The 25,170-nt window shown below is 47.8% G+C and overlaps 17 non-coding genes across 17 annotated transcripts; all 17 read right to left on the bottom strand.

Moving 5' to 3' along the window:
- Positions 1-823: 823 nt before the first annotated feature.
- LOC142693962 (U2 spliceosomal RNA) lies at positions 824-1,014 on the bottom strand. The gene has a single exon (XR_012862247.1). It is a non-coding gene; the product is annotated as a U2 spliceosomal RNA (small nuclear RNA).
- Positions 1,015-2,303: 1,289 nt separating this feature from the next.
- On the bottom strand, positions 2,304-2,494 carry LOC142693961 (U2 spliceosomal RNA). Its single transcript, XR_012862246.1, has one exon. It is a non-coding gene; the product is annotated as a U2 spliceosomal RNA (small nuclear RNA).
- Positions 2,495-3,783: 1,289 nt separating this feature from the next.
- LOC142693960 (U2 spliceosomal RNA) lies at positions 3,784-3,974 on the bottom strand. Its single transcript, XR_012862245.1, has one exon. It is a non-coding gene; the product is annotated as a U2 spliceosomal RNA (small nuclear RNA).
- A 1,284-nt stretch (positions 3,975-5,258) lies between these two features.
- Positions 5,259-5,449, bottom strand: LOC142693959 (U2 spliceosomal RNA). Its single transcript, XR_012862244.1, has one exon. It is a non-coding gene; the product is annotated as a U2 spliceosomal RNA (small nuclear RNA).
- Positions 5,450-6,741: 1,292 nt separating this feature from the next.
- On the bottom strand, positions 6,742-6,932 carry LOC142693958 (U2 spliceosomal RNA). The gene has a single exon (XR_012862243.1). It is a non-coding gene; the product is annotated as a U2 spliceosomal RNA (small nuclear RNA).
- Positions 6,933-8,224: 1,292 nt separating this feature from the next.
- Positions 8,225-8,415, bottom strand: LOC142693834 (U2 spliceosomal RNA). The gene has a single exon (XR_012862134.1). It is a non-coding gene; the product is annotated as a U2 spliceosomal RNA (small nuclear RNA).
- Positions 8,416-9,703: 1,288 nt separating this feature from the next.
- LOC142693837 (U2 spliceosomal RNA) lies at positions 9,704-9,894 on the bottom strand. Its single transcript, XR_012862137.1, has one exon. It is a non-coding gene; the product is annotated as a U2 spliceosomal RNA (small nuclear RNA).
- A 1,272-nt stretch (positions 9,895-11,166) lies between these two features.
- LOC142693956 (U2 spliceosomal RNA) lies at positions 11,167-11,357 on the bottom strand. The gene has a single exon (XR_012862241.1). It is a non-coding gene; the product is annotated as a U2 spliceosomal RNA (small nuclear RNA).
- A 1,288-nt stretch (positions 11,358-12,645) lies between these two features.
- On the bottom strand, positions 12,646-12,836 carry LOC142693955 (U2 spliceosomal RNA). Its single transcript, XR_012862240.1, has one exon. It is a non-coding gene; the product is annotated as a U2 spliceosomal RNA (small nuclear RNA).
- A 1,288-nt stretch (positions 12,837-14,124) lies between these two features.
- LOC142693953 (U2 spliceosomal RNA) lies at positions 14,125-14,315 on the bottom strand. The gene has a single exon (XR_012862239.1). It is a non-coding gene; the product is annotated as a U2 spliceosomal RNA (small nuclear RNA).
- Positions 14,316-15,607: 1,292 nt separating this feature from the next.
- LOC142693952 (U2 spliceosomal RNA) lies at positions 15,608-15,798 on the bottom strand. Its single transcript, XR_012862238.1, has one exon. It is a non-coding gene; the product is annotated as a U2 spliceosomal RNA (small nuclear RNA).
- Positions 15,799-17,062: 1,264 nt separating this feature from the next.
- LOC142693951 (U2 spliceosomal RNA) lies at positions 17,063-17,253 on the bottom strand. Its single transcript, XR_012862237.1, has one exon. It is a non-coding gene; the product is annotated as a U2 spliceosomal RNA (small nuclear RNA).
- A 1,296-nt stretch (positions 17,254-18,549) lies between these two features.
- Positions 18,550-18,740, bottom strand: LOC142693950 (U2 spliceosomal RNA). The gene has a single exon (XR_012862236.1). It is a non-coding gene; the product is annotated as a U2 spliceosomal RNA (small nuclear RNA).
- Positions 18,741-20,020: 1,280 nt separating this feature from the next.
- On the bottom strand, positions 20,021-20,211 carry LOC142693949 (U2 spliceosomal RNA). Its single transcript, XR_012862235.1, has one exon. It is a non-coding gene; the product is annotated as a U2 spliceosomal RNA (small nuclear RNA).
- Positions 20,212-21,507: 1,296 nt separating this feature from the next.
- On the bottom strand, positions 21,508-21,698 carry LOC142694392 (U2 spliceosomal RNA). Its single transcript, XR_012862636.1, has one exon. It is a non-coding gene; the product is annotated as a U2 spliceosomal RNA (small nuclear RNA).
- Positions 21,699-22,990: 1,292 nt separating this feature from the next.
- LOC142693948 (U2 spliceosomal RNA) lies at positions 22,991-23,181 on the bottom strand. The gene has a single exon (XR_012862234.1). It is a non-coding gene; the product is annotated as a U2 spliceosomal RNA (small nuclear RNA).
- A 1,284-nt stretch (positions 23,182-24,465) lies between these two features.
- On the bottom strand, positions 24,466-24,656 carry LOC142693947 (U2 spliceosomal RNA). Its single transcript, XR_012862233.1, has one exon. It is a non-coding gene; the product is annotated as a U2 spliceosomal RNA (small nuclear RNA).
- Between the last annotated feature and the right edge of the window lie 514 nt (positions 24,657-25,170).

Raw genomic sequence — 25,170 nt, 5'->3', positions numbered from 1 at the left:
ACGTGCAAAGTTCCGTCTGAACTTTATATAAGACGGTGAGGCTCAGTCAGTCACTCAGTGTTGCCTGAGAGGGCAACACTGCAACAGCCGGCCGCCAGGCTGTCTTTTTTTTGCACAGCTAGTTGCCTCCAGGAGGCCACAAGAGGGAGACAAGGGACTGCAAAATGGAAAATAGGCATCCACCAACTTTACAGACAACTTCTCCTTGCTCCTACAACCTCCATCCTTGCACAGTTTGTTATTCTTCTAGGTAACATAGTAACAAATCCAAATTGCTGCTCTCTTTGTAGGCAAGCAAGGCTTTGTTGCAACTGCAATTCTTACTTCTTCTTGAAATGTAGGGACGACAGTACATTCCATCACATCCATCTAGTGTACACAGGTAGGTCCATTGTGGCGGGCAGGCGAGCGGGCGGGCTGCTTTATTGGCTGTTTGCTGTTCCCCTACTCCACTCCACTATTTGACTGTTGTGCTGCATCAATCAATCAATCAATCAATCAATCAATCAATCAATCAATCAATCAGTGGCTGGCTCAGGTGCAGCTCTTTAACTTACCTAAAAGGGAGGGCGGAGAGAAGACAAGGAAGGTGAATGAGGTGTTCCAATGTGAAATGCCGGAAACACAGAAACACAGACGACACACAACAAGAGGTGGCAATCTATTCATTAATTGCATTTAATCAATGAGCTCATTATCACTCATGCATTGTCCAACAGGTGTTGAAATAATGGGATTAAAAGGGGAGATCCCTTCAGAAAGACAGAAACAATAGCAAAGACAAAAAACACTTTTGGAATCTGCTTTTAGTCAACACATAAGGAAAGGGTGCACCGGTCCTGGAAATACTGCAATACCAGGTCAATGCGTGGAGTGGACAGAGCAAGCTCTATTTCCATCTCCCTGTTCTAAAAATCCATTTAATATATGGTCCCCAGATAGGGGACGTATCAGATATTAAACTGATAAGAACAGATACTACACTTGATCTTAGCCAAAAGGCCGAGAAGCGATAACCCGAACGGGCCGCGCGTTGCCCGAGCCTGCCCGATACTGCTGTTCAGCCCTTGCAGCGATTCAGCCTACTTCTAGGCAATTCCATGGGGCCCTGCAGGCTCACACACTCACAGCTACACGGGAGGTGAATAAAGGCCGGAGAGGAAGCCAGACAGGATTTGCTTCTTTTGCTTGCACCACAATGCAGTGCTGAAAGAGGAGGAATCTACATAAAAACGCCTTCCTGGCAACGCCCAAATGCCCTGCTGCCATGCAGATAAACACTGGCAGCGGCAGCAAGTGCATGCCCACAGCCACCCCTTGTTCCTTCACACCTTGTATCAGCTGTAATCCAGTCCAGTCCAGTGCTGCCTGCTGAGCAGCACTGACCAACACTGCCTGGGCCCAGGCTTTTATCTCTGAGGCCCCATTATGATGTCAGAAAGCTGGCTCTGGAATCCTGAGGGCTCCACTATGACACGTGCAAAGTTCCGTCTGAACTTTATATAAGACGGTGAGGCTCAGTCAGTCACTCAGTGTTGCCTGAGAGGGCAACACTGCAACAGCCGGCCGCCAGGCTGTCTTTTTTTTTGCACAGCTAGTTGCCTCCAGGAGGCCACAAGAGGGAGACAAGGGACTGCAAAATGGAAAATAGGCATCCACCAACTTTACAGACAACTTCTCCTTGCTCCTACAACCTCCATCCTTGCACAGTTTGTTATTCTTCTAGGTAACATAGTAACAAATCCAAATTGCTGCTCTCTTTGTAGGCAAGCAAGGCTTTGTTGCAACTGCAATTCTTACTTCTTCTTGAAATTTAGGGACGACAGTACATTCCATCACATCCATCTAGTGTACACAGGTAGGTCCATTGTGGCGGGCAGGCGAGCGGGCGGGCTGCTTTATTGGCTGTTTGCTGTTCCCCTACTCCACTCCACTATTTGACTGTTGTGCTGCATCAATCAATCAATCAATCAATCAATCAATCAATCAATCAATCAATCAATCAGTGGCTGGCTCAGGTGCAGCTCTTTAACTTACCTAAAAGGGAGGGCGGAGAGAAGACAAGGAAGGTGAATGAGGTGTTCCAATGTGAAATGCCGGAAACACAGAAACACAGACGACACACAACAAGAGGTGGCAATCTATTCATTAATTGCATTTAATCAATGAGCTCATTATCACTCATGCATTGTCCAACAGGTGTTGAAATAATGGGATTAAAAGGGGAGATCCCTTCAGAAAGACAGAAACAATAGCAAAGACAAAAAACACTTTTGGAATCTGCTTTTAGTCAACACATAAGGAAAGGGTGCACCGGTCCTGGAAATACTGCAATACCAGGTCAATGCGTGGAGTGGACAGAGCAAGCTCTATTTCCATCTCCCTGTTCTAAAAATCCATTTAATATATGGTCCCCAGATAGGGGACGTATCAGATATTAAACTGATAAGAACAGATACTACACTTGATCTTAGCCAAAAGGCCGAGAAGCGATAACCCGAACGGGCCGCGCGTTGCCCGAGCCTGCCCGATACTGCTGTTCAGCCCTTGCAGCGATTCAGCCTACTTCTAGGCAATTCCATGGGGCCCTGCAGGCTCACACACTCACAGCTACACGGGTAAAGGCCGGAGAGGAAGCCAGACAGGATTTGCTTCTTTTGCTTGCACCACAATGCAGTGCTGAAAGAGGAGGAATCTACATAAAAACGCCTTCCTGGCAACGCCCAAATGCCCTGCTGCCATGCAGATAAACACTGGCAGCGGCAGCAAGTGCATGCCCACAGCCACCCCTTGTTCCTTCACACCTTGTATCAGCTGTAATCCAGTCCAGTCCAGTGCTGCCTGCTGAGCAGCACTGACCAACACTGCCTGGGCCCAGGCTTTTATCTCTGAGGCCCCATTATGATGTCAGAAAGCTGGCTCTGGAATCCTGAGGGCTCCACTATGACACGTGCAAAGTTCCGTCTGAACTTTATATAAGACGGTGAGGCTCAGTCAGTCACTCAGTGTTGCCTGAGAGGGCAACACTGCAACAGCCGGCCGCCAGGCTGTCTTTTTTTTGCACAGCTAGTTGCCTCCAGGAGGCCACAAGAGGGAGACAAGGGACTGCAAAATGGAAAATAGGCATCCACCAACTTTACAGACAACTTCTCCTTGCTCCTACAACCTCCATCCTTGCACAGTTTGTTATTCTTCTAGGTAACATAGTAACAAATCCAAATTGCTGCTCTCTTTGTAGGCAAGCAAGGCTTTGTTGCAACTGCAATTCTTACTTCTTCTTGAAATGTAGGGACGACAGTACATTCCATCACATCCATCTAGTGTACACAGGTAGGTCCATTGTGGCGGGCAGGCGAGCGGGCGGGCTGCTTTATTGGCTGTTTGCTGTTCCCCTACTCCACTCCACTATTTGACTGTTGTGCTGCATCAATCAATCAATCAATCAATCAATCAATCAATCAATCAATCAATCAATCAATCAATCAGTGGCTGGCTCAGGTGCAGCTCTTTAACTTACCTAAAAGGGAGGGCGGAGAGAAGACAAGGAAGGTGAATGAGGTGTTCCAATGTGAAATGCCGGAAACACAGAAACACAGACGACACACAACAAGAGGTGGCAATCTATTCATTAATTGCATTTAATCAATGAGCTCATTATCACTCATGCATTGTCCAACAGGTGTTGAAATAATGGGATTAAAAGGGGAGATCCCTTCAGAAAGACAGAAACAATAGCAAAGACAAAAAACACTTTTGGAATCTGCTTTTAGTCAACACATAAGGAAAGGGTGCACCGGTCCTGGAAATACTGCAATACCAGGTCAATGCGTGGAGTGGACAGAGCAAGCTCTATTTCCATCTCCCTGTTCTAAAAATCCATTTAATATATGGTCCCCAGATAGGGGACGTATCAGATATTAAACTGATAAGAACAGATACTACACTTGATCTTAGCCAAAAGGCCGAGAAGCGATAACCCGAACGGGCCGCGCGTTGCCCGAGCCTGCCCGATACTGCTGTTCAGCCCTTGCAGCGATTCAGCCTACTTCTAGGCAATTCCATGGGGCCCTGCAGGCTCACACACTCACAGCTACACGGGAGGTGAATAAAGGCCGGAGAGGAAGCCAGACAGGATTTGCTTCTTTTGCTTGCACCACAATGCAGTGCTGAAAGAGGAGGAATCTACATAAAAACGCCTTCCTGGCAACGCCCAAATGCCCTGCTGCCATGCAGATAAACACTGGCAGCGGCAGCAAGTGCATGCCCACAGCCACCCCTTGTTCCTTCACACCTTGTATCAGCTGTAATCCAGTCCAGTCCAGTGCTGCCTGCTGAGCAGCACTGACCAACACTGCCTGGGCCCAGGCTTTTATCTCTGAGGCCCCATTATGATGTCAGAAAGCTGGCTCTGGAATCCTGAGGGCTCCACTATGACACGTGCAAAGTTCCGTCTGAACTTTATATAAGACGGTGAGGCGCAGTCAGTCACTCAGTGTTGCCTGAGAGGGCAACACTGCAACAGCCGGCCGCCAGGCTGTCTTTTTTTTGCACAGCTAGTTGCCTCCAGGAGGCCACAAGAGGGAGACAAGGGACTGCAAAATGGAAAATAGGCATCCACCAACTTTACAGACAACTTCTCCTTGCTCCTACAACCTCCATCCTTGCACAGTTTGTTATTCTTCTAGGTAACATAGTAACAAATCCAAATTGCTGCTCTCTTTGTAGGCAAGCAAGGCTTTGTTGCAACTGCAATTCTTACTTCTTCTTGAAATGTAGGGACGACAGTACATTCCATCACATCCATCTAGTGTACACAGGTAGGTCCATTGTGGCGGGCAGGCGAGCGGGCGGGCTGCTTTATTGGCTGTTTGCTGTTCCCCTACTCCACTCCACTATTTGACTGTTGTGCTGCATCAATCAATCAATCAATCAATCAATCAATCAATCAATCAATCAATCAGTGGCTGGCTCAGGTGCAGCTCTTTAACTTACCTAAAAGGGAGGGCGGAGAGAAGACAAGGAAGGTGAATGAGGTGTTCCAATGTGAAATGCCGGAAACACAGAAACACAGACGACACACAACAAGAGGTGGCAATCTATTCATTAATTGCATTTAATCAATGAGCTCATTATCACTCATGCATTGTCCAACAGGTGTTGAAATAATGGGATTAAAAGGGGAGATCCCTTCAGAAAGACAGAAACAATAGCAAAGACAAAAAACACTTTTGGAATCTGCTTTTAGTCAACACATAAGGAAAGGGTGCACCGGTCCTGGAAATACTGCAATACCAGGTCAATGCGTGGAGTGGACAGAGCAAGCTCTATTTCCATCTCCCTGTTCTAAAAATCCATTTAATATATGGTCCCCAGATAGGGGACGTATCAGATATTAAACTGATAAGAACAGATACTACACTTGATCTTAGCCAAAAGGCCGAGAAGCGATAACCCGAACGGGCCGCGCGTTGCCCGAGCCTGCCCGATACTGCTGTTCAGCCCTTGCAGCGATTCAGCCTACTTCTAGGCAATTCCATGGGGCCCTGCAGGCTCACACACTCACAGCTACACGGGAGGTGAATAAAGGCCGGAGAGGAAGCCAGACAGGATTTGCTTCTTTTGCTTGCACCACAATGCAGTGCTGAAAGAGGAGGAATCTACATAAAAACGCCTTCCTGGCAACGCCCAAATGCCCTGCTGCCATGCAGATAAACACTGGCAGCGGCAGCAAGTGCATGCCCACAGCCACCCCTTGTTCCTTCACACCTTGTATCAGCTGTAATCCAGTCCAGTCCAGTGCTGCCTGCTGAGCAGCACTGACCAACACTGCCTGGGCCCAGGCTTTTATCTCTGAGGCCCCATTATGATGTCAGAAAGCTGGCTCTGGAATCCTGAGGGCTCCACTATGACACGTGCAAAGTTCCGTCTGAACTTTATATAAGACGGTGAGGCTCAGTCAGTCACTCAGTGTTGCCTGAGAGGGCAACACTGCAACAGCCGGCCGCCAGGCTGTCTTTTTTTTGCACAGCTAGTTGCCTCCAGGAGGCCACAAGAGGGAGACAAGGGACTGCAAAATGGAAAATAGGCATCCACCAACTTTACAGACAACTTCTCCTTGCTCCTACAACCTCCATCCTTGCACAGTTTGTTATTCTTCTAGGTAACATAGTAACAAATCCAAATTGCTGCTCTCTTTGTAGGCAAGCAAGGCTTTGTTGCAACTGCAATTCTTACTTCTTCTTGAAATGTAGGGACGACAGTACATTCCATCACATCCATCTAGTGTACACAGGTAGGTCCATTGTGGCGGGCAGGCGAGCGGGCGGGCTGCTTTATTGGCTGTTTGCTGTTCCCCTACTCCACTCCACTATTTGACTGTTGTGCTGCATCAATCAATCAATCAATCAATCAATCAATCAATCAATCAATCAATCAATCAATCAGTGGCTGGCTCAGGTGCAGCTCTTTAACTTACCTAAAAGGGAGGGCGGAGAGAAGACAAGGAAGGTGAATGAGGTGTTCCAATGTGAAATGCCGGAAACACAGAAACACAGACGACACACAACAAGAGGTGGCAATCTATTCATTAATTGCATTTAATCAATGAGCTCATTATCACTCATGCATTGTCCAACAGGTGTTGAAATAATGGGATTAAAAGGGGAGATCCCTTCAGAAAGACAGAAACAATAGCAAAGACAAAAAACACTTTTGGAATCTGCTTTTAGTCAACACATAAGGAAAGGGTGCACCGGTCCTGGAAATACTGCAATACCAGGTCAATGCGTGGAGTGGACAGAGCAAGCTCTATTTCCATCTCCCTGTTCTAAAAATCCATTTAATATATGGTCCCCAGATAGGGGACGTATCAGATATTAAACTGATAAGAACAGATACTACACTTGATCTTAGCCAAAAGGCCGAGAAGCGATAACCCGAACGGGCCGCGCGTTGCCCGAGCCTGCCCGATACTGCTGTTCAGCCCTTGCAGCGATTCAGCCTACTTCTAGGCAATTCCATGGGGCCCTGCAGGCTCACACACTCACAGCTACACGGGAGGTGAATAAAGGCCGGAGAGGAAGCCAGACAGGATTTGCTTCTTTTGCTTGCACCACAATGCAGTGCTGAAAGAGGAGGAATCTACATAAAAACGCCTTCCTGGCAACGCCCAAATGCCCTGCTGCCATGCAGATAAACACTGGCAGCGGCAGCAAGTGCATGCCCACAGCCACCCCTTGTTCCTTCACACCTTGTATCAGCTGTAATCCAGTCCAGTCCAGTGCTGCCTGCTGAGCAGCACTGACCAACACTGCCTGGGCCCAGGCTTTTATCTCTGAGGCCCCATTATGATGTCAGAAAGCTGGCTCTGGAATCCTGAGGGCTCCACTATGACACGTGCAAAGTTCCGTCTGAACTTTATATAAGACGGTGAGGCTCAGTCAGTCACTCAGTGTTGCCTGAGAGGGCAACACTGCAACAGCCGGCCGCCAGGCTGTCTTTTTTTTGCACAGCTAGTTGCCTCCAGGAGGCCACAAGAGGGAGACAAGGGACTGCAAAATGGAAAATAGGCATCCACCAACTTTACAGACAACTTCTCCTTGCTCCTACAACCTCCATCCTTGCACAGTTTGTTATTCTTCTAGGTAACATAGTAACAAATCCAAATTGCTGCTCTCTTTGTAGGCAAGCAAGGCTTTGTTGCAACTGCAATTCTTACTTCTTCTTGAAATGTAGGGACGACAGTACATTCCATCACATCCATCTAGTGTACACAGGTAGGTCCATTGTGGCGGGCAGGCGAGCGGGCGGGCTGCTTTATTGGCTGTTTGCTGTTCCCCTACTCCACTCCACTATTTGACTGTTGTGCTGCATCAATCAATCAATCAATCAATCAATCAATCAATCAATCAATCAATCAATCAATCAGTGGCTGGCTCAGGTGCAGCTCTTTAACTTACCTAAAAGGGAGGGCGGAGAGAAGACAAGGAAGGTGAATGAGGTGTTCCAATGTGAAATGCCGGAAACACAGAAACACAGACGACACACAACAAGAGGTGGCAATCTATTCATTAATTGCATTTAATCAATGAGCTCATTATCACTCATGCATTGTCCAACAGGTGTTGAAATAATGGGATTAAAAGGGGAGATCCCTTCAGAAAGACAGAAACAATAGCAAAGACAAAAAACACTTTTGGAATCTGCTTTTAGTCAACACATAAGGAAAGGGTGCACCGGTCCTGGAAATACTGCAATACCAGGTCAATGCGTGGAGTGGACAGAGCAAGCTCTATTTCCATCTCCCTGTTCTAAAAATCCATTTAATATATGGTCCCCAGATAGGGGACGTATCAGATATTAAACTGATAAGAACAGATACTACACTTGATCTTAGGCAAAAGGCCGAGAAGCGATAACCCGAACGGGCCGCGCGTTGCCCGAGCCTGCCCGATACTGCTGTTCAGCCCTTGCAGCGATTCAGCCTACTTCTAGGCAATTCCATGGGGCCCTGCAGGCTCACACACTCACAGCTACACGGGAGGTGAATAAAGGCCGGAGAGGAAGCCAGACAGGATTTGCTTCTTTTGCTTGCACCACAATGCAGTGCTGAAAGAGGAGGAATCTACATAAAAACGCCTTCCTGGCAACGCCCAAATGCCCTGCTGCCATGCAGATAAACACTGGCAGCGGCAGCAAGTGCATGCCCACAGCCACCCCTTGTTCCTTCACACCTTGTATCAGCTGTAATCCAGTCCAGTCCAGTGCTGCCTGCTGAGCAGCACTGACCAACACTGCCTGGGCCCAGGCTTTTATCTCTGAGGCCCCATTATGATGTCAGAAAGCTGGCTCTGGAATCCTGAGGGCTCCACTATGACACGTGCAAAGTTCCGTCTGATCTTTATATAAGACGGTGAGGCTCAGTCAGTCAGTCAGTGTTGCCTGAGAGGGCAACACTGCAACAGCCGGCCGCCAGGCTGTCTTTTTTTTGCACAGCTAGTTGCCTCCAGGAGGCCACAAGAGGGAGACAAGGGACTGCAAAATGGAAAATAGGCATCCACCAACTTTACAGACAACTTCTCCTTGCTCCTACAACCTCCATCCTTGCACAGTTTGTTATTCTTCTAGGTAACATAGTAACAAATCCAAATTGCTGCTCTCTTTGTAGGCAAGCAAGGCTTTGTTGCAACTGCAATTCTTACTTCTTCTTGAAATGTAGGGACGACAGTACATTCCATCACATCCATCTAGTGTACACAGGTAGGTCCATTGTGGCGGGCAGGCGAGCGGGCGGGCTGCTTTATTGGCTGTTTGCTGTTCCCCTACTCCACTCCACTATTTGACTGTTGTGCTGCATCAATCAATCAATCAATCAATCAATCAATCAATCAATCAATCAATCAATCAGTGGCTGGCTCAGGTGCAGCTCTTTAACTTACCTAAAAGGGAGGGCGGAGAGAAGACAAGGAAGGTGAATGAGGTGTTCCAATGTGAAATGCCGGAAACACAGAAACACAGACGACACACAACAAGAGGTGGCAATCTATTCATTAATTGCATTTAATCAATGAGCTCATTATCACTCATGCATTGTCCAACAGGTGTTGAAATAATGGGATTAAAAGGGGAGATCCCTTCAGAAAGACAGAAACAATAGCAAAGACAAAAAACACTTTTGGAATCTGCTTTTAGTCAACACATAAGGAAAGGGTGCACCGGTCCTGGAAATGCTGCAATACCAGGTCAATGCGTGGAGTGGACAGAGCAAGCTCTATTTCCATCTCCCTGTTCTAAAAATCCATTTAATATATGGTCCCCAGATAGGGGACGTATCAGATATTAAACTGATAAGAACAGATACTACACTTGATCTTAGGCAAAAGGCCGAGAAGCGATAACCCGAACGGGCCGCGCGTTGCCCGAGCCTGCCCGATACTGCTGTTCAGCCCTTGCAGCGATTCAGCCTACTTCTAGGCAATTCCATGGGGCCCTGCAGGCTCACACACTCACAGCTACACGGGAGGTGAATAAAGGCCGGAGAGGAAGCCAGACAGGATTTGCTTCTTTTGCTTGCACCACAATGCAGTGCTGAAAGAGGAGGAATCTACATAAAAACGCCTTCCTGGCAACGCCCAAATGCCCTGCTGCCATGCAGATAAACACTGGCAGCGGCAGCAAGTGCATGCCCACAGCCACCCCTTGTTCCTTCACACCTTGTATCAGCTGTAATCCAGTCCAGTCCAGTGCTGCCTGCTGAGCAGCACTGACCAACACTGCCTGGGCCCAGGCTTTTATCTCTGAGGCCCCATTATGATGTCAGAAAGCTGGCTCTGGAATCCTGAGGGCTCCACTATGACACGTGCAAAGTTCCGTCTGAACTTTATATAAGACGGTGAGGCTCAGTCAGTCACTCAGTGTTGCCTGAGAGGGCAACACTGCAACAGCCGGCCGCCAGGCTGTCTTTTTTTTGCACAGCTAGTTGCCTCCAGGAGGCCACAAGAGGGAGACAAGGGACTGCAAAATGGAAAATAGGCATCCACCAACTTTACAGACAACTTCTCCTTGCTCCTACAACCTCCATCCTTGCACAGTTTGTTATTCTTCTAGGTAACATAGTAACAAATCCAAATTGCTGCTCTCTTTGTAGGCAAGCAAGGCTTTGTTGCAACTGCAATTCTTACTTCTTCTTGAAATGTAGGGACGACAGTACATTCCATCACATCCATCTAGTGTACACAGGTAGGTCCATTGTGGCGGGCAGGCGAGCGGGCGGGCTGCTTTATTGGCTGTTTGCTGTTCCCCTACTCCACTCCACTATTTGACTGTTGTGCTGCATCAATCAATCAATCAATCAATCAATCAATCAATCAGTGGCTGGCTCAGGTGCAGCTCTTTAACTTACCTAAAAGGGAGGGCGGAGAGAAGACAAGGAAGGTGAATGAGGTGTTCCAATGTGAAATGCCGGAAACACAGAAACACAGACGACACACAACAAGAGGTGGCAATCTATTCATTAATTGCATTTAATCAATGAGCTCATTATCACTCATGCATTGTCCAACAGGTGTTGAAATAATGGGATTAAAAGGGGAGATCCCTTCAGAAAGACAGAAACAATAGCAAAGACAAAAAACACTTTTGGAATCTGCTTTTAGTCAACACATAAGGAAAGGGTGCACCGGTCCTGGAAATACTGCAATACCAGGTCAATGCGTGGAGTGGACAGAGCAAGCTCTATTTCCATCTCCCTGTTCTAAAAATCCATTTAATATATGGTCCCCAGATAGGGGACGTATCAGATATTAAACTGATAAGAACAGATACTACACTTGATCTTAGCCAAAAGGCCGAGAAGCGATAACCCGAACGGGCCGCGCGTTGCCCGAGCCTGCCCGATACTGCTGTTCAGCCCTTGCAGCGATTCAGCCTACTTCTAGGCAATTCCATGGGGCCCTGCAGGCTCACACACTCACAGCTACACGGGAGGTGAATAAAGGCCGGAGAGGAAGCCAGACAGGATTTGCTTCTTTTGCTTGCACCACAATGCAGTGCTGAAAGAGGAGGAATCTACATAAAAACGCCTTCCTGGCAACGCCCAAATGCCCTGCTGCCATGCAGATAAACACTGGCAGCGGCAGCAAGTGCATGCCCACAGCCACCCCTTGTTCCTTCACACCTTGTATCAGCTGTAATCCAGTCCAGTCCAGTGCTGCCTGCTGAGCAGCACTGACCAACACTGCCTGGGCCCAGGCTTTTATCTCTGAGGCCCCATTATGATGTCAGAAAGCTGGCTCTGGAATCCTGAGGGCTCCACTATGACACGTGCAAAGTTCCGTCTGAACTTTATATAAGACGGTGAGGCTCAGTCAGTCACTCAGTGTTGCCTGAGAGGGCAACACTGCAACAGCCGGCCGCCAGGCTGTCTTTTTTTTGCACAGCTAGTTGCCTCCAGGAGGCCACAAGAGGGAGACAAGGGACTGCAAAATGGAAAATAGGCATCCACCAACTTTACAGACAACTTCTCCTTGCTCCTACAACCTCCATCCTTGCACAGTTTGTTATTCTTCTAGGTAACATAGTAACAAATCCAAATTGCTGCTCTCTTTGTAGGCAAGCAAGGCTTTGTTGCAACTGCAATTCTTACTTCTTCTTGAAATGTAGGGACGACAGTACATTCCATCACATCCATCTAGTGTACACAGGTAGGTCCATTGTGGCGGGCAGGCGAGCGGGCGGGCTGCTTTATTGGCTGTTTGCTGTTCCCCTACTCCACTCCACTATTTGACTGTTGTGCTGCATCAATCAATCAATCAATCAATCAATCAATCAATCAATCAATCAATCAATCAGTGGCTGGCTCAGGTGCAGCTCTTTAACTTACCTAAAAGGGAGGGCGGAGAGAAGACAAGGAAGGTGAATGAGGTGTTCCAATGTGAAATGCCGGAAACACAGAAACACAGACGACACACAACAAGAGGTGGCAATCTATTCATTAATTGCATTTAATCAATGAGCTCATTATCACTCATGCATTGTCCAACAGGTGTTGAAATAATGGGATTAAAAGGGGAGATCCCTTCAGAAAGACAGAAACAATAGCAAAGACAAAAAACACTTTTGGAATCTGCTTTTAGTCAACACATAAGGAAAGGGTGCACCGGTCCTGGAAATACTGCAATACCAGGTCAATGCGTGGAGTGGACAGAGCAAGCTCTATTTCCATCTCCCTGTTCTAAAAATCCATTTAATATATGGTCCCCAGATAGGGGACGTATCAGATATTAAACTGATAAGAACAGATACTACACTTGATCTTAGCCAAAAGGCCGAGAAGCGATAACCCGAACGGGCCGCGCGTTGCCCGAGCCTGCCCGATACTGCTGTTCAGCCCTTGCAGCGATTCAGCCTACTTCTAGGCAATTCCATGGGGCCCTGCAGGCTCACACACTCACAGCTACACGGGAGGTGAATAAAGGCCGGAGAGGAAGCCAGACAGGATTTGCTTCTTTTGCTTGCACCACAATGCAGTGCTGAAAGAGGAGGAATCTACATAAAAACGCCTTCCTGGCAACGCCCAAATGCCCTGCTGCCATGCAGATAAACACTGGCAGCGGCAGCAAGTGCATGCCCACAGCCACCCCTTGTTCCTTCACACCTTGTATCAGCTGTAATCCAGTCCAGTCCAGTGCTGCCTGCTGAGCAGCACTGACCAACACTGCCTGGGCCCAGGCTTTTATCTCTGAGGCCCCATTATGATGTCAGAAAGCTGGCTCTGGAATCCTGAGGGCTCCACTATGACACGTGCAAAGTTCCGTCTGAACTTTATATAAGACGGTGAGGCTCAGTCAGTCACTCAGTGTTGCCTGAGAGGGCAACACTGCAACAGCCGGCCGCCAGGCTGTCTTTTTTTTGCACAGCTAGTTGCCTCCAGGAGGCCACAAGAGGGAGACAAGGGACTGCAAAATGGAAAATAGGCATCCACCAACTTTACAGACAACTTCTCCTTGCTCCTACAACCTCCATCCTTGCACAGTTTGTTATTCTTCTAGGTAACATAGTAACAAATCCAAATTGCTGCTCTCTTTGTAGGCAAGCAAGGCTTTGTTGCAACTGCAATTCTTACTTCTTCTTGAAATGTAGGGACGACAGTACATTCCATCACATCCATCTAGTGTACACAGGTAGGTCCATTGTGGCGGGCAGGCGAGCGGGCGGGCTGCTTTATTGGCTGTTTGCTGTTCCCCTACTCCACTCCACTATTTGACTGTTGTGCTGCATCAATCAATCAATCAATCAATCAATCAATCAATCAATCAATCAATCAATCAGTGGCTGGCTCAGGTGCAGCTCTTTAACTTACCTAAAAGGGAGGGCGGAGAGAAGACAAGGAAGGTGAATGAGGTGTTCCAATGTGAAATGCCGGAAACACAGAAACACAGACGACACACAACAAGAGGTGGCAATCTATTCATTAATTGCATTTAATCAATGAGCTCATTATCACTCATGCATTGTCCAACAGGTGTTGAAATAATGGGATTAAAAGGGGAGATCCCTTCAGAAAGACAGAAACAATAGCAAAGACAAAAAACACTTTTGGAATCTGCTTTTAGTCAACACATAAGGAAAGGGTGCACCGGTCCTGGAAATACTGCAATACCAGGTCAATGCGTGGAGTGGACAGAGCAAGCTCTATTTCCATCTCCCTGTTCTAAAAATCCATTTAATATATGGTCCCCAGATAGGGGACGTATCAGATATTAAACTGATAAGAACAGATACTACACTTGATCTTAGCCAAAAGGCCGAGAAGCGATAACCCGAACGGGCCGCGCGTTGCCCGAGCCTGCCCGATACTGCTGTTCAGCCCTTGCAGCGATTCAGCCTACTTCTAGGCAATTCCATGGGGCCCTGCAGGCTCACACACTCACAGCTACACGGGAGGTGAATAAAGGCCGGAGAGGAAGCCAGACAGGATTTGCTTCTTTTGCTTGCACCACAATGCAGTGCTGAAAGAGGAGGAATCTACATAAAAACGCCTTCCTGGCAACGCCCAAATGCCCTGCTGCCATGCAGATAAACACTGGCAGCGGCAGCAAGTGCATGCCCACAGCCACCCCTTGTTCCTTCACACCTTGTATCAGCTGTAATCCAGTCCAGTCCAGTGCTGCCTGCTGAGCAGCACTGACCAACACTGCCTGGGCCCAGGCTTTTATCTCTGAGGCCCCATTATGATGTCAGAAAGCTGGCTCTGGAATCCTGAGGGCTCCACTATGACACGTGCAAAGTTCCGTCTGAACTTTATATAAGACGGTGAGGCTCAGTCAGTCACTCAGTGTTGCCTGAGAGGGCAACACTGCAACAGCCGGCCGCCAGGCTGTCTTTTTTTTGCACAGCTAGTTGCCTCCAGGAGGCCACAAGAGGGAGACAAGGGACTGCAAAATGGAAAATAGGCATCCACCAACTTTACAGACAACTTCTCCTTGCTCCTACAACCTCCATCCTTGCACAGTTTGTTATTCTTCTAGGTAACATAGTAACAAATCCAAATTGCTGCTCTCTTTGTAGGCAAGCAAGGCTTTGTTGCAACTGCAATTCTTACTTCTTCTTGAAATGTAGGGACGACAGTACATTCCATCACATCCATCTAGTGTACACAGGTAGGTCCATTGTGGCGGGCAGGCGAGCGGGCGGGCTGCTTTATTGGCTGTTTGCTGTTCCCCTACTCCACTCCACTATTTGACTGTTGTGCTGCATCAATCAATCAATCAATCAATCAATCAATCAATCAATCAATCAATCAATCAATCAGTGGCTGGCTCAGGTGCAGCTCTTTAACTTACCTAAAAGGGAGGGCGGAGAGAAGACAAGGAAGGTGAATGAGGTGTTCCAATGTGAAATGCCGGAAACACAGAAACACAGACGACACACAACAAGAGGTGGCAATCTATTCATTAATTGCATTTAATCAATTAGCTCATTATCACTCATGCATTGTCCAACAGGTGTTGAAATAATGGGATTAAAAGGGGAGATCCCTTCAGAAAGACAGAAACAATAGCAAAGACAAAAAACACTTTTGGAATCTGCTTTTAGTCAACACATAAGGAAAGGGTGCACCGGTCCTGGAAATACTGCAATACCAGGTCAATGCGTGGAGTGGACAGAGCAAGCTCTATTTCCATCTCCCTGTTCTAAAAATCCATTTAATATATGGTCCCCAGATAGGGGACGTATCAGATATTAAACTGATAAGAACAGATACTACACTTGATCTTAGCCAAAAGGCCGAGAAGCGATAACCCGAACGGGCCGCGCGTTGCCCGAGCCTGCCCGATACTGCTGTTCAGCCCTTGCAGCGATTCAGCCTACTTCTAGGCAATTCCATGGGGCCCTGCAGGCTCACACACTCACAGCTACACGGGAGGTGAATAAAGGCCGGAGAGGAAGCCAGACAGGATTTGCTTCTTTTGCTTGCACCACAATGCAGTGCTGAAAGAGGAGGAATCTACATAAAAACGCCTTCCTGGCAACGCCCAAATGCCCTGCTGCCATGCAGATAAACACTGGCAGCGGCAGCAAGTGCATGCCCACAGCCACCCCTTGTTCCTTCACACCTTGTATCAGCTGTAATCCAGTCCAGTCCAGTGCTGCCTGCTGAGCAGCACTGACCAACACTGCCTGGGCCCAGGCTTTTATCTCTGAGGCCCCATTATGATGTCAGAAAGCTGGCTCTGGAATCCTGAGGGCTCCACTATGACACGTGCAAAGTTCCGTCTGAACTTTATATAAGACGGTGAGGCTCAGTCAGTCACTCAGTGTTGCCTGAGAGGGCAACACTGCAACAGCCGGCCGCCAGGCTGTCTTTTTTTTGCACAGCTAGTTGCCTCCAGGAGGCCACAAGAGGGAGACAAGGGACTGCAAAATGGAAAATAGGCATCCACCAACTTTACAGACAACTTCTCCTTGCTCCTACAACCTCCATCCTTGCACAGTTTGTTATTCTTCTAGGTAACATAGTAACAAATCCAAATTGCTGCTCTCTTTGTAGGCAAGCAAGGCTTTGTTGCAACTGCAATTCTTACTTCTTCTTGAAATGTAGGGACGACAGTACATTCCATCACATCCATCTAGTGTACACAGGTAGGTCCATTGTGGCGGGCAGGCGAGCGGGCGGGCTGCTTTATTGGCTGTTTGCTGTTCCCCTACTCCACTCCACTATTTGACTGTTGTGCTGCATCAATCAATCAATCAATCAATCAATCAGTGGCTGGCTCAGTTGCAGCTCTTTAACTTACCTAAAAGGGAGGGCGGAGAGAAGACAAGGCAGGTGAATGAGGTGTTCCAATGTGAAATGCCGGAAACACAGAAACACAGACGACACACAAAAAGAGGTGGCAATCTATTCATTAATTGCATTTAATCAATGAGCTCATTATCACTCATGCATTGTCCAACAGGTGTTGAAATAATGGGATTAAAAGGGGAGATCCCTTCAGAAAGACAGAAACAATAGCAAAGACAAAAAACACTTTTGGAATCTGCTTTTAGTCAACACATAAGGAAAGGGTGCACCGGTCCTGGAAATACTGCAATACCAGGTCAATGCGTGGAGTGGACAGAGCAAGCTCTATTTCCATCTCCCTGTTCTAAAAATCCATTTAATATATGGTCCCCAGATAGGGGACGTATCAGATATTAAACTGATAAGAACAGATACTACACTTGATCTTAGCCAAAAGGCCGAGAAGCGATAACCCGAACGGGCCGCGCGTTGCCCGAGCCTGCCCGATACTGCTGTTCAGCCCTTGCAGCGATTCAGCCTACTTCTAGGCAATTCCATGGGGCCCTGCAGGCTCACACACTCACAGCTACACGGGAGGTGAATAAAGGCCGGAGAGGAAGCCAGACAGGATTTGCTTCTTTTGCTTGCACCACAATGCAGTGCTGAAAGAGGAGGAATCTACATAAAAACGCCTTCCTGGCAACGCCCAAATGCCCTGCTGCCATGCAGATAAACACTGGCAGCGGCAGCAAGTGCATGCCCACAGCCACCCCTTGTTCCTTCACACCTTGTATCAGCTGTAATCCAGTCCAGTCCAGTGCTGCCTGCTGAGCAGCACTGACCAACACTGCCTGGGCCCAGGCTTTTATCTCTGAGGCCCCATTATGATGTCAGAAAGCTGGCTCTGGAATCCTGAGGGCTCCACTATGACACGTGCAAAGTTCCGTCTGAACTTTATATAAGACGGTGAGGCTCAGTCAGTCACTCAGTGTTGCCTGAGAGGGCAACACTGCAACAGCCGGCCGCCAGGCTGTCTTTTTTTTGCACAGCTAGTTGCCTCCAGGAGGCCACAAGAGGGAGACAAGGGACTGCAAAATGGAAAATAGGCATCCACCAACTTTACAGACAACTTCTCCTTGCTCCTACAACCTCCATCCTTGCACAGTTTGTTATTCTTCTAGGTAACATAGTAACAAATCCAAATTGCTGCTCTCTTTGTAGGCAAGCAAGGCTTTGTTGCAACTGCAATTCTTACTTCTTCTTGAAATGTAGGGACGACAGTACATTCCATCACATCCATCTAGTGTACACAGGTAGGTCCATTGTGGCGGGCAGGCGAGCGGGCGGGCTGCTTTATTGGCTGTTTGCTGTTCCCCTACTCCACTCCACTATTTGACTGTTGTGCTGCATCAATCAATCAATCAATCAATCAATCAATCAATCAATCAATCAATCAATCAATCAATCAGTGGCTGGCTCAGGTGCAGCTCTTTAACTTACCTAAAAGGGAGGGCGGAGAGAAGACAAGGAAGGTGAATGAGGTGTTCCAATGTGAAATGCCGGAAACACAGAAACACAGACGACACACAACAAGAGGTGGCAATCTATTCATTAATTGCATTTAATCAATGAGCTCATTATCACTCATGCATTGTCCAACAGGTGTTGAAATAATGGGATTAAAAGGGGAGATCCCTTCAGAAAGACAGAAACAATAGCAAAGACAAAAAACACTTTTGGAATCTGCTTTTAGTCAACACATAAGGAAAGGGTGCACCGGTCCTGGAAATACTGCAATACCAGGTCAATGCGTGGAGTGGACAGAGCAAGCTCTATTTCCATCTCCCTGTTCTAAAAATCCATTTAATATATGGTCCCCAGATAGGGGACGTATCAGATATTAAACTGATAAGAACAGATACTACACTTGATCTTAGCCAAAAGGCCGAGAAGCGATAACCCGAACGGGCCGCGCGTTGCCCGAGCCTGCCCGATACTGCTGTTCAGCCCTTGCAGCGATTCAGCCTACTTCTAGGCAATTCCATGGGGCCCTGCAGGCTCACACACTCACAGCTACACGGGAGGTGAATAAAGGCCGGAGAGGAAGCCAGACAGGATTTGCTTCTTTTGCTTGCACCACAATGCAGTGCTGAAAGAGGAGGAATCTACATAAAAACGCCTTCCTGGCAACGCCCAAATGCCCTGCTGCCATGCAGATAAACACTGGCAGCGGCAGCAAGTGCATGCCCACAGCCACCCCTTGTTCCTTCACACCTTGTATCAGCTGTAATCCAGTCCAGTCCAGTGCTGCCTGCTGAGCAGCACTGACCAACACTGCCTGGGCCCAGGCTTTTATCTCTGAGGCCCCATTATGATGTCAGAAAGCTGGCTCTGGAATCCTGAGGGCTCCACTATGACACGTGCAAAGTTCCGTCTGAACTTTATATAAGACGGTGAGGCTCAGTCAGTCACTCAGTGTTGCCTGAGAGGGCAACACTGCAACAGCCGGCCGCCAGGCTGTCTTTTTTTTGCACAGCTAGTTGCCTCCAGGAGGCCACAAGAGGGAGACAAGGGACTGCAAAATGGAAAATAGGCATCCACCAACTTTACAGACAACTTCTCCTTGCTCCTACAACCTCCATCCTTGCACAGTTTGTTATTCTTCTAGGTAACATAGTAACAAATCCAAATTGCTGCTCTCTTTGTAGGCAAGCAAGGCTTTGTTGCAACTGCAATTCTTACTTCTTCTTGAAATGTAGGGACGACAGTACATTCCATCACATCCATCTAGTGTACACAGGTAGGTCCATTGTGGCGGGCAGGCGAGCGGGCGGGCTGCTTTATTGGCTGTTTGCTGTTCCCCTACTCCACTCCACTATTTGACTGTTGTGCTGCATCAATCAATCAATCAATCAATCAATCAATCAATCAATCAATCAGTGGCTGGCTCAGGTGCAGCTCTTTAACTTACCTAAAAGGGAGGGCGGAGAGAAGACAAGGAAGGTGAATGAGGTGTTCCAATGTGAAATGCCGGAAACACAGAAACACAGACGACACACAACAAGAGGTGGCAATCTATTCATTAATTGCATTTAATCAATGAGCTCATTATCACTCATGCATTGTCCAACAGGTGTTGAAATAATGGGATTAAAAGGGGAGATCCCTTCAGAAAGACAGAAACAATAGCAAAGACAAAAAACACTTTTGGAATCTGCTTTTAGTCAACACATAAGGAAAGGGTGCACCGGTCCTGGAAATACTGCAATACCAGGTCAATGCGTGGAGTGGACAGAGCAAGCTCTATTTCCATCTCCCTGTTCTAAAAATCCATTTAATATATGGTCCCCAGATAGGGGACGTATCAGATATTAAACTGATAAGAACAGATACTACACTTGATCTTAGCCAAAAGGCCGAGAAGCGATAACCCGAACGGGCCGCGCGTTGCCCGAGCCTGCCCGATACTGCTGTTCAGCCCTTGCAGCGATTCAGCCTACTTCTAGGCAATTCCATGGGGCCCTGCAGGCTCACACACTCACAGCTACACGGGAGGTGAATAAAGGCCGGAGAGGAAGCCAGACAGGATTTGCTTCTTTTGCTTGCACCACAATGCAGTGCTGAAAGAGGAGGAATCTACATAAAAACGCCTTCCTGGCAACGCCCAAATGCCCTGCTGCCATGCAGATAAACACTGGCAGCGGCAGCAAGTGCATGCCCACAGCCACCCCTTGTTCCTTCACACCTTGTATCAGCTGTAATCCAGTCCAGTCCAGTGCTGCCTGCTGAGCAGCACTGACCAACACTGCCTGGGCCCAGGCTTTTATCTCTGAGGCCCCATTATGATGTCAGAAAGCTGGCTCTGGAATCCTGAGGGCTCCACTATGACACGTGCAAAGTTCCGTCTGAACTTTATATAAGACGGTGAGGCTCAGTCAGTCACTCAGTGTTGCCTGAGAGGGCAACACTGCAACAGCCGGCCGCCAGGCTGTCTTTTTTTTGCACAGCTAGTTGCCTCCAGGAGGCCACAAGAGGGAGACAAGGGACTGCAAAATGGAAAATAGGCATCCACCAACTTTACAGACAACTTCTCCTTGCTCCTACAACCTCCATCCTTGCACAGTTTGTTATTCTTCTAGGTAACATAGTAACAAATCCAAATTGCTGCTCTCTTTGTAGGCAAGCAAGGCTTTGTTGCAACTGCAATTCTTACTTCTTCTTGAAATGTAGGGACGACAGTACATTCCATCACATCCATCTAGTGTACACAGGTAGGTCCATTGTGGCGGGCAGGCGAGCGGGCGGGCTGCTTTATTGGCTGTTTGCTGTTCCCCTACTCCACTCCACTATTTGACTGTTGTGCTGCATCAATCAATCAATCAATCAATCAATCAATCAATCAATCAATCAATCAATCAATCAATCAGTGGCTGGCTCAGGTGCAGCTCTTTAACTTACCTAAAAGGGAGGGCGGAGAGAAGACAAGGAAGGTGAATGAGGTGTTCCAATGTGAAATGCCGGAAACACAGAAACACAGACGACACACAACAAGAGGTGGCAATCTATTCATTAATTGCATTTAATCAATGAGCTCATTATCACTCATGCATTGTCCAACAGGTGTTGAAATAATGGGATTAAAAGGGGAGATCCCTTCAGAAAGACAGAAACAATAGCAAAGACAAAAAACACTTTTGGAATCTGCTTTTAGTCAACACATAAGGAAAGGGTGCACCGGTCCTGGAAATACTGCAATACCAGGTCAATGCGTGGAGTGGACAGAGCAAGCTCTATTTCCATCTCCCTGTTCTAAAAATCCATTTAATATATGGTCCCCAGATAGGGGACGTATCAGATATTAAACTGATAAGAACAGATACTACACTTGATCTTAGCCAAAAGGCTGAGAAGCGATAACCCGAACGGGCCGCGCGTTGCCCGAGCCTGCCCGATACTGCTGTTCAGCCCTTGCAGCGATTCAGCCTACTTCTAGGCAATTCCATGGGGCCCTGCAGGCTCACACACTCACAGCTACACGGGAGGTGAATAAAGGCCGGAGAGGAAGCCAGACAGGATTTGCTTCTTTTGCTTGCACCACAATGCAGTGCTGAAAGAGGAGGAATCTACATAAAAACGCCTTCCTGGCAACGCCCAAATGCCCTGCTGCCATGCAGATAAACACTGGCAGCGGCAGCAAGTGCATGCCCACAGCCACCCCTTGTTCCTTCACACCTTGTATCAGCTGTAATCCAGTCCAGTCCAGTGCTGCCTGCTGAGCAGCACTGACCAACACTGCCTGGGCCCAGGCTTTTATCTCTGAGGCCCCATTATGATGTCAGAAAGCTGGCTCTGGAATCCTGAGGGCTCCACTATGACACGTGCAAAGTTCCGTCTGAACTTTATATAAGACGGTGAGGCTCAGTCAGTCACTCAGTGTTGCCTGAGAGGGCAACACTGCAACAGCCGGCCGCCAGGCTGTCTTTTTTTTGCACAGCTAGTTGCCTCCAGGAGGCCACAAGAGGGAGACAAGGGACTGCAAAATGGAAAATAGGCATCCACCAACTTTACAGACAACTTCTCCTTGCTCCTACAACCTCCATCCTTGCACAGTTTGTTATTCTTCTAGGTAACATAGTAACAAATCCAAATTGCTGCTCTCTTTGTAGGCAAGCAAGGCTTTGTTGCAACTGCAATTCTTACTTCTTCTTGAAATGTAGGGACGACAGTACATTCCATCACATCCATCTAGTGTACACAGGTAGGTCCATTGTGGCGGGCAGGCGAGCGGGCGGGCTGCTTTATTGGCTGTTTGCTGTTCCCCTACTCCACTCCACTATTTGACTGTTGTGCTGCATCAATCAATCAATCAATCAATCAATCAATCAATCAATCAATCAATCAATCAATCAGTGGCTGGCTCAGGTGCAGCTCTTTAACTTACCTAAAAGGGAGGGCGGAGAGAAGACAAGGAAGGTGAATGAGGTGTTCCAATGTGAAATGCCGGAAACACAGAAACACAGACGACACACAACAAGAGGTGGCAATCTATTCATTAATTGCATTTAATCAATGAGCTCATTATCACTCATGCATTGTCCAACAGGTGTTGAAATAATGGGATTAAAAGGGGAGATCCCTTCAGAAAGACAGAAACAATAGCAAAGACAAAAAACACTTTTGGAATCTGCTTTTAGTCAACACATAAGGAAAGGGTGCACCGGTCCTGGAAATACTGCAATACCAGGTCAATGCGTGGAGTGGACAGAGCAAGCTCTATTTCCATCTCCCTGTTCTAAAAATCCATTTAATATATGGTCCCCAGATAGGGGACGTATCAGATATTAAACTGATAAGAACAGATACTACACTTGATCTTAGCCAAAAGGCCGAGAAGCGATAACCCGAACGGGCCGCGCGTTGCCCGAGCCTGCCCGATACTGCTGTTCAGCCCTTGCAGCGATTCAGCCTACTTCTAGGCAATTCCATGGGGCCCTGCAGGCTCACACACTCACAGCTACACGGGAGGTGAATAAAGGCCGGAGAGGAAGCCAGACAGGATTTGCTTCTTTTGCTTGCACCACAATGCAGTGCTGAAAGAGGAGGAATCTACATAAAAACGCCTTCCTGGCAACGCCCAAATGCCCTGCTGCCATGCAGATAAACACTGGCAGCGGCAGCAAGTGCATGCCCACAGCCACCCCTTGTTCCTTCACACCTTGTATCAGCTGTAATCCAGTCCAGTCCAGTGCTGCCTGCTGAGCAGCACTGACCAACACTGCCTGGGCCCAGGCTTTTATCTCTGAGGCCCCATTATGATGTCAGAAAGCTGGCTCTGGAATCCTGAGGGCTCCACTATGACACGTGCAAAGTTCCGTCTGAACTTTATATAAGACGGTGAGGCTCAGTCAGTCACTCAGTGTTGCCTGAGAGGGCAACACTGCAACAGCCGGCCGCCAGGCTGTCTTTTTTTTGCACAGCTAGTTGCCTCCAGGAGGCCACAAGAGGGAGACAAGGGACTGCAAAATGGAAAATAGGCATCCACCAACTTTACAGACAACTTCTCCTTGCTCCTACAACCTCCATCCTTGCACAGTTTGTTATTCTTCTAGGTAACATAGTAACAAATCCAAATTGCTGCTCTCTTTGTAGGCAAGCAAGGCTTTGTTGCAACTGCAATTCTTACTTCTTCTTGAAATGTAGGGACGACAGTACATTCCATCACATCCATCTAGTGTACACAGGTAGGTCCATTGTGGCGGGCAGGCGAGCGGGCGGGCTGCTTTATTGGCTGTTTGCTGTTCCCCTACTCCACTCCACTATTTGACTGTTGTGCTGCATCAATCAATCAATCAATCAATCAATCAATCAATCAATCAATCAATCAGTGGCTGGCTCAGGTGCAGCTCTTTAACTTACCTAAAAGGGAGGGCGGAGAGAAGACAAGGAAGGTGAATGAGGTGTTCCAATGTGAAATGCCGGAAACACAGAAACACAGACGACACACAACAAGAGGTGGCAATCTATTCATTAATTGCATTTAATCAATGAGCTCATTATCACTCATGCATTGTCCAACAGGTGTTGAAATAATGGGATTAAAAGGGGAGATCCCTTCAGAAAGACAGAAACAATAGCAAAGACAAAAAACACTTTTGGAATCTGCTTTTAGTCAACACATAAGGAAAGGGTGCACCGGTCCTGGAAATACTGCAATACCAGGTCAATGCGTGGAGTGGACAGAGCAAGCTCTATTTCCATCTCCCTGTTCTAAAAATCCATTTAATATATGGTCCCCAGATAGGGGACGTATCAGATATTAAACTGATAAGAACAGATACTACACTTGATCTTAGCCAAAAGGCCGAGAAGCGATAACCCGAACGGGCCGCCCGTTGCCCGAGCCTGCCCGATACTGCTGTTCAGCCCTTGCAGCGATTCAGCCTACTTCTAGGCAATTCCATGGGGCCCTGCAGGCTCACACACTCACAGCTACACGGGAGGTGAATAAAGGCCGGAGAGGAAGCCAGACAGGATTTGCTTCTTTTGCTTGCACCACAATGCAGTGCTGAAAGAGGAGGAATCTACATAAAAACGCCTTCCTGGCAACGCCCAAATGCCCTGCTGCCATGCAGATAAACACTGGCAGCGGCAGCAAGTGCATGCCCACAGCCACCCCTTGTTCCTTCACACCTTGTATCAGCTGTAATCCAGTCCAGTCCAGTGCTGCCTGCTGAGCAGCACTGACCAACACTGCCTGGGCCCAGGCTTTTATCTCTGAGGCCCCATTATGATGTCAGAAAGCTGGCTCTGGAATCCTGAGGGCTCCACTATGACACGTGCAAAGTTCCGTCTGAACTTTATATAAGACGGTGAGGCTCAGTCAGTCA

The sequence above is a fragment of the Rhinoderma darwinii genome (assembly GCF_050947455.1).
Source record: "Rhinoderma darwinii isolate aRhiDar2 chromosome 5 unlocalized genomic scaffold, aRhiDar2.hap1 SUPER_5_unloc_45, whole genome shotgun sequence".
NCBI lineage: Eukaryota > Metazoa > Chordata > Amphibia > Anura > Rhinodermatidae > Rhinoderma > Rhinoderma darwinii.
This window is presented reverse-complemented; position numbering and strand designations above follow the sequence as displayed.